The sequence below is a fragment of the Haliaeetus albicilla genome, chromosome 3 (assembly GCF_947461875.1).
Source record: "Haliaeetus albicilla chromosome 3, bHalAlb1.1, whole genome shotgun sequence".
In the NCBI taxonomy this organism is placed as follows: domain Eukaryota; kingdom Metazoa; phylum Chordata; class Aves; order Accipitriformes; family Accipitridae; genus Haliaeetus; species Haliaeetus albicilla.
This window is the reverse complement of record NC_091485.1, coordinates 141,481-149,616: the sequence shown is the minus strand read 5'-3', so window position 1 is coordinate 149,616 and position 8,136 is coordinate 141,481.

Sequence of the window (8,136 nt, the reverse complement as noted above, 5' to 3'; positions counted from 1 at the left end):
GCCAACTCTCCTTCTACTTTTTTTTACGTGAAATATTTTAACACAAATGCTAAAAATAAGTTCTGTTCCGGAGCATGTTACACCTATACAAAGTTTACTTCCCTCAGTTTATTTTCTCTTCCTGAAAGCATAATCTTCTGTTGCTGTGTGCTTGCTAGTAAACGATACTGTGAAAATAATTTTGTACTAAAAGAGGGAAGAAACTGTTCGTAAGAGTTCAGCTGTTCAGAAGAAACAGACTTTGTTTTCATGATAAAAGCTTTATGCTTTTACAGTCAATGATTTTTTTTTTTAAATATCTTATAGTAGTACTCAAAAACGTTACGGAGATAATTAGCATCTGTACTAAAAGCAATCAAGGTCAAAGAAGAGACGTGGACAAAACAGGACAAACGGGCGTCGCATCTGTGTGTTTTCCAGGCTTTCCCGGGAAGCATTAGCAGCCTTGTAACTAGTGACAGTGAGTCCTGAGGTGTTTTTGATGAGTTACTGCTTCAGTAATGTATTTTTTCCTTTAACCTACAGTGTGTAATTTTGACTTCAGTTGGAAAGAGATTTTCCAAAATGGAAGTCTTTCTCTCTCAAAGAAATTTTGTTTTATGAACTTCCCATCAGAGTGGATCTTCAGAGGTGATCGACTTGACAGTAGAAGTCATCAGTAATGAGACTTTTCACTCTCTTTAAAAAAAAAAAGAAAAAAAAAAAAAGGTCAATTTCCTTCCAAAGACCCAAGCGCAGCCCATCTTCCTAAAGTTGATGGCATCACTGGTCTTTGGTTTCTCAGTTGTAACAGTCGAGATAACACGAAAACGTGTTGCTCTGCATGCTTCGGTACTGCCAAAAGCATTAGGGAATCCGCCAGTCCTTTTTGGTAGTCTGAGGTATTGCAGCACTGGGGATTTTACAAATTGACTTGCATTGTTTAAACTGCGACTGCCAAATAGCTGTAGTATGTGATTTGTTAGGTGTATGTAAGCAGTTTAGGTATTTTTCTAAATGTTTAAAAAGAGAGGCAACTGAATGTTATGGGTTTTTTTTCCTGATGTTTTGACGGAGTGCTCTGAAGTTCTTTCTTTCTGTCTGGCTTTCAATGGTGCGTTTCCCTGGCGGTTCAGTAGCACCTCTCTTGGGCAGCTCAGCTGGCCAGGTGTCCCTCCACGTTCTGTAACACGCACAAAAAACCCTAGTCACGTTATAACTGTGTACTTTGGGGAGAGATGATTTAATGGTATGAATTCAGAGCTGTGCAAGTTAAGGTAATGGAAAAGGAAAATCAAATACTTTTACAGTACAAGTATTTTTATTGGATGTATATAAACATGGGCACACCTTTTTAGTGTAAAGTGAATTATTGAGATTTATTCTTTATTTTTCATTTTGCTGTTTGGAGTTTTCCACTTCACTTTCAGCTTTATTCACCAAACAAGCAAGATGCAAAGCAGCAGCAGGAGCGCGTGGGCTGTAGCTGTTGCGGTGGATCCGCAAGCGTAGATTCTGATTGCGTACGACCTCGTCCCGCAGCCTCCCAGGGTTATCTGCCTGCAGCAGTGCTGTAAGGAAGGGAGGAGACGTTTTCCAGCACCGGCAAGAGTGTTTACTTGTATGCTAAGAAGGTGTTCAGAATGGTATCGATTAGCGTAAATGCTGATTTTAAGCGTTCAAATCGCTCTTAACTTTTAAAGGAGGTGGTGTATTTCGAGCTGACCTGTTTGCCTGGAATCCTGCTTTAGCTCAGCGACTCTTCTTGTGCACCCCCAGCCTCTGCTGGCAGGGCGGTATGAGAAGCTGGAAGGTCCTTGACTTAGTATAAACACTGCTTAGCAACAACTACAGCATCGGTGTGTTGTCAACATTATTCTCATCCTAACTCCAAAATGGCCCTGTACCAGCTACTCAGAAGAAAATGAACTTTATTCCAGCCGAAACCAGGACAACCCCAAACCCTCTGATTCTGGGACTGCAACGGAAAAAACCAAACGACTTTGGGACTCCTGGGAAAGCCAAATCCGCCTGGATTTGTGCAGCTGGAAAGCAAAAAACCCACCCCATTTTCATGCACAAACCCGCAACCAAAAGATCACCCCTTTTTACGTTGTGGAAAAGCACTGAAACACACCCCAAACTGAGTATTTTGAAAAAGCAAGAAACTCCCCAGTTTGGGGAAGATTGGGGGTGAAGCAGAGGCAGTTTGAGGGGCGTTGCTGGGGGTCCTCCCAGCGTGGATGATCTGGTGTGGATGCTCTGTTGCGGGTTATCCCAGGTGAGTTACCTGCTGTGGATCATCCTGGGTGGACTCCCTGGGGTAGGTCATCCCCACCCATGTCCCCCCATGCACCTCTGTACCCTCACCTACCCTCTCCCCGGCGTGTGTTTCTCCCCCATATATGCCCCCCGCTGCTCCAGCCCGCCCCCTTCACCCATTCGAGTTTTTAACCCACGCGAGTTGTTTCCCCCCGCATCCCCTGCTCTTCTATCTCCTGTCCCGTTTCCCCCCGCATGCCCTGCTCTTCTATCTCCTGTCCCCTCCCCCAGATTCCTTTCCCTCCTCCATATTCCACACCCCCCCATCATCCGTCAGGCTCCAGACCCCTGGCATGCTGCCTGCACCCCATTCTCTGTCATTTTTTTTTTCTTCTTTTCTTTACAAGTTGTTGTTGTTTCTTTTAAATGATTAAACTGTTTTCGTTTCAAGCCACGAGTTTTCTCGCTTTCGCCCTTCCGATTGTCTCCCCGTCCCACTGGGGGCGGGGGAGCGAGTGAGCGGTCGCGTGGGGCTTTGTTGCTGGCTGGCGTTAAACCACGACACGAGGTGAGTTGCAAGCCCTGCCTGGCTGATGCTGGAGGCTCTCTATGTTCCTCCTGCTATCTTGACGGGCCGTCCTTGTTCTTCATTGCCGCTTTATAGCGAGCGCCTCTCGCTATAGTAGTAGGCAGTAGTACTGGGGCCGCGCAGGTACTGCGTGTTGCAGGCAGCAAAGGGCAATTGTGACGCTCGCTGGCGGGAGCGGCAAGGAGTGCGGAGCCACGCTCCTGTAGGGAGCAAAGATGGAACCTCGAGGGCTCTACGGTTGTCTGCTGAGGTCTACTAATATCCCGACACGCCTCTTTGCTTTCCCTGCTTCACGTCGCATTACTTTGCGCGCCGGAGGGCGGGGCGGTAAGTAACACCGTGCAGCGTGTCTTCGATCCGAGACAAGCCCCGCACAAGAAGCCTTGCGTGCAGGATTAGGAGAGCAGAGTTCCGATAGCACGGAGGTGAGGAAAGGTGCGCCCACCCCAACCGAGCCCCAGGGTCACCAGGGTATCGCTCGCTTGCAGGTGGGCCGCTGGCATCTGGTGCGCTGGGACGCGGCGTTTCCTGCTGGACAGAGCTGCCCCTCTGGCACAGAGCAGCTTTGGGTCTCTTGTGGCCTGCCTCCAGGCTGTCACCTGAACCAGGCGTTATGGTTTTTTTTTTTTTTTTTTTAAATCTCTCGCCAGCAGCTGTTGACTGGCTGCTTTCACTCCCGCAACCCTGATGCCACATGCAGAGGGATACAGCAGTCCCTGGGGCTTGCTCCAGGGGACCACCCCCCCCTCCCCCCTGCCGTTTGCAGGTCCCTGTGCTGCTTCTCCTCTCTAGATGATGGGGTGGGGGGGCAGGGACAGAAGCGACCACCCGAATTGTCTGTTGTTTGCACTTGACTGCTGTAAACGCTCCAGCCACTCGGGTGCTTTTTGGAACGGAGGCGATGAAGATGACTGCCCGGGCTGCGAGTGGGGAAAGGGCAGGGCAATGTAAGCCCTGTGCCCCCAGTAAGTAGCTGGCGCCTGTGGCTGGTCTCTACTGGGCTGAGCTGTCAGTCATCCCTCATCCAGCTGCTGCTCAGAAGAGGATGGTTACGGGGATGCGGATGCTGCTGCCCGGTGACCGAAGGTGGGAACTGGCGTTGGGGAGGGGCGCATGCGCGGTGGCGTGTGTCGGTGGGCTCCAGCTGTTGCCGGGCAACCAAGATGCGGTACAGCAGCTCGACAGCTGCGCATGCGTGGCGGCGCGTTGACGGTGCTCGACGCTGTTGCCGGGCAACCAAGGTACGACACGGCGCATTAGCAAGGGCGCATGCGCGGCGGCGCGCTTTACGGTGCTCCCGCTGTTGCCAAGCAGCCAAACCGCTTTACGGCAGCTCGGCAAGGGAGCATGCGCGCTGCGCCTTTTACGGCGCTTGCCGCTGTTGCCCGGCAACCAAAGCGCGACACGGCGCCTCCCCAACAGCGCATGCGTGACGGCGCGGTTTACGACGCTCCTTCTGTTGCTCGGCAACCAAAACGCTTTACGGCAGCTCGGCAAGGGAGCATGCGCGCTGCGCCTTTTACGGCGCTGGCCGCTGTTGCCCGGCAACCAAAGCGCGACATGGCGCCTACCCAACAGCGCATGCGTGACGGCACGGTTTACGGCGCCCCTTCTGTTGCTCGGCAACCAAACCCGTTACGGCAGCTCAGCAAGGGCGCATGCGCGTTGCGCCTTTTACGGCGCTAGCCGCTGTTGCCTGGCAACCAAAGCGCGACGCGGCGCATCCCCAAGAGCGCATGCGTGACGGCACGGTTTACGGCGCTCCTTCTGTTGCTCGGCAACCAAAACGCTTTACGGCTGCTCGGAAAGGGCGCATGCGCCTTTGCCCGTTTACCGCGCTCGCTGCTGTTGCCCGGCAACCAAAGCGCGACACGACGCCTCTGCAATCGCGCATGCGTGGCGGTGCGGTTTACGGCCCCTCCTGTTGCCTAGCAACCAAAACGTGTTACGGCAGATCGGCAACCGCGCATGTGCCTTGGCGCGTTTACGACACTGGCCACTGTTGCCTGGCAACCAAAGCGCGACACGACGCCTCGGCAAACGCGCATGCGCGGCGTCGCGGTTTACGGCGCTCCTGCTGTCGCCTGGCAACCAAAACGCGGGCAGCAGCTCGGAGCCGCGCATGCGCGGTGGCGGCGCGTTTCGCCAGCGCTCTCTTCCGCCACCTATTGAACAGACTTCGGTACTGCAGCTGCGGTGCCGCCCGTGCGCGCTGCCGCCTTGTGCCAAGCGCTCGCCGCTGCCACCTCGCGGCCAATGTTCGGTACTGCAGCTCGGAGGCTGCGAGGGCGCGGGGCTGCCGCTGTCCTGCACCTGCCGTCCGACGGTAACGGCAGTGCGGCACCGGCGGCAGGTGCCGCCGCGCTCGTTGCTTCCTCCCGGTGAGGAAACGCCGCCGGCGAGGAAAGCTTGCACGGGCTGTCTCTGCCTGGCCTCCCTCTCCCCGCGGCGCGGGAGCACGAAGGGACAGGCGGGGCGCTTACCGGCTGCGGGCAGGAGCTGCTGCGGCTGAAGCTGGAGAGGCCACAGAAAGGTAGAGAAGAAGAAATGGAAGGCTGGCCGGCCAGCAGCTGCCCCCCGCTGCAGGCAAGAGAGAGCCTGCCTCTCCGCGTGTGGAAGGATCCCTCTTCGTAGTCCGCAGCAGGCCAGACCGCCCAGGTGCACCGCAGGGTCCGTACGCAGCACCGACGGTGCCGTACGGCCACGTAGCGTGCGAGCGAGCGAGGCTCCGTGCCTAGGAGGCCTCGTCCTGCAAGACCTATGAGACGCGTGTTCTCCTAGGGGGAGGACGGCCGCGCTGCCGGAGTTACAGAAGAGGAGGGGAGCGGGAGAGGAGCAGAAAGGAGCGTCTGAACTGGCAAATTCTCCTGGCAGTGCCAAGAACAAGAGCTGTGGCGAGCCCCGGGCCCTCGGGGCCCTGCCTCCCCTCTTCCGCGTTCTGGTCCCTCCCTGCCCCTCCCCTGGGCCCCTCTCTTTCCCACACCGCTGCCTTTTTTTTTTTTCTTTTTCCTTTCCTCCCTTGTACCCCTGATATGGAAAAGCCGGTCGAAGAAACTCCCTAAGACTCGTTTTGGAGTTTTAGAAAGCAGGCGTTCTTCATTGCAGCGCTGGATGCACGGGGGATAGTTGCACCTAGCGTGCATGCCACAGCTTTAGCACAAACAGGTTATACAGAATAACTAATTGCATGTTAATCAGATTAGTATACATATACGTAAAAACGATGGCAACCGATTATCGTAGTACTGCCTACATCCGATCGCGCGCCGTGAAGGATCCATTTGAGACGAAGGGCTGCTTTTGCAACCACCGACCCATTGGAAGTTCTTGCTGGCTGTCCCCGAAGTCTTTATTCTTGTCCTTGTTCTTTGATCTTGAAGCTTAACGCAGTTTCAATCACCTGTGGTCAGTTTCAGCATTGTTCTCATCTAGCGTACAGGAACATCTAGTCATAAGAGCAAAGAACTGCAAAACTTAGGAGTACCTACCTCTGCTAGTTAATTGCTTGGCTATACTTTTGTCTATTGTTTCAGTCGTAGTGTTAGTATAAGATTTCTAATAATTATTTACCAAATCTCACTTTTGCAGTCACCTAGCAGCAAACCAGTTTCCACAGCTGGTACAAAATATTAAAACCATCCCAATATTTAGACGTGCCACACAGAATGTATGGAAATAGGCTATCAGAGGTGTCCGAGGGGCAGGGGGGGCGCCGGGGGGCGCCCCGAGACCCGGAGCAGACTCGCTGGCAGGACTCGATAGGCACGCGACTGACTGAATAAACGCTGGCCGCCCGTCCCCTTTGCCCTCCGGGCTGCGTTTGCGCTCCCTTTGCACGAGGCGAGGGGCCGTGAGGGAGCCCAGGGGAGGAGGAGGTGAGGCGCTGGGGGGGGGTCGGGCCGTGCACCCCCCCCCCCCTCCCCCCATTCCTGCTGGGCTCCAGCTGTTGCAAATATTCTGGTAAAGAAATCAAAATTTAATCCCACAGAAGAGTTAGGTTTGATTAAGAAGTAAAATTGTGAAGCATAACGTATAGGATCGTTAAGTTTGAAACGTAGCCATAGAAACTTTAGGAACTGTGTTCGCGTGACTCTAGGAACCTTAATATTGTTAAAGTTTGAAATAGCTAACCCTAGAAACCTCACCAGGAAGTTACTGGTTTTTCTACGTTCTGTTTCAGGAAACTAAGGAAACCGTCATGGACACCAGTTTGCTGCTTGGAAACCCCCTTACCCTTCCCATCTCGATTTGAGTATCGAAGATTCCAGTCAGCAGAGCTAAGTGTAACTGGCCAATGATTGTTTTTAAATAAGAACATTGATAAGGTTATATAATCAAAGGACCGATCATTATAAAGGTTAAATTTAAGAACGAGCAGAGTATGCATTTTTACGGAAGGAGCTTAGGTAACAATGACCTGACAAGAAAAGCCTGTAAAAACGGATGGATTTTGATACTAAGCGGGACACGCCTTTGGAGGAGCGATCCCCCGTGTCCCCAGCGCTGCGATAAACAAAGTGCCTGCTTCTTAACTTCACGTTGGTGTTAAGGAGTTTTATTCCGGATTTCGGTAACGGTTTCGGCGACCCAGATGGGACCTTGCGAGTGAGACCGGACGAGATCGAGCGTCGATCGAACTCCGGCCGGCACCGAGGTATTCTCGGGGAGAACCATCACCCTCGACTCGCAAAGCTCCTCGCAGCGTTGCCTGGAAAAAAGGTAAGGCGCTGCTTCTTTGGAATTGGTTTGGAAAGCCCGCCCGTGAGGCGCGGCGAAAGCTTCGCAGGGTTGGGGCTTGGAGGGTACCCGTCTGCAGCGGAAGCCTAGGCGTCTGCCCGTAAGTCATAAGCGAAAGCTATTGCTGGGTTGGACTTTGTGTATTATTTGGGACAATTGTCATTTGCATTTGTTTGGTATTTGGTACTTGAATGTATATAAGTATAATGGCATTAGCAAAATTGTTTAAGAATAAGAGTGCAGGAAATAGAACTGCTGAAGAAAAGTTACCAAAAACATCACCGTTGGGACGTTTATTGGCACATTGGGGTGAATTGCAGGAAAAATGGTAAACAAACAGAACTTGGAGTTACCATATTATATTGCAGTTCCTGTTGTTTTGTAGGAGAGAGAGTAAATGGAATAAAGTGCCATATGTAGATTTGTTCTTTTTAAGTGAACGTATCTGACGGGGACCGGAGGGGAGTCTCCCAGCAGAACCTCTGGTTACAGCTAAACTGGGAGAACAGAAAATTGAATTTGAGTTGACACTCGGGTCACCTTTTCAGTTTTAAATACCTTAGAGGGAG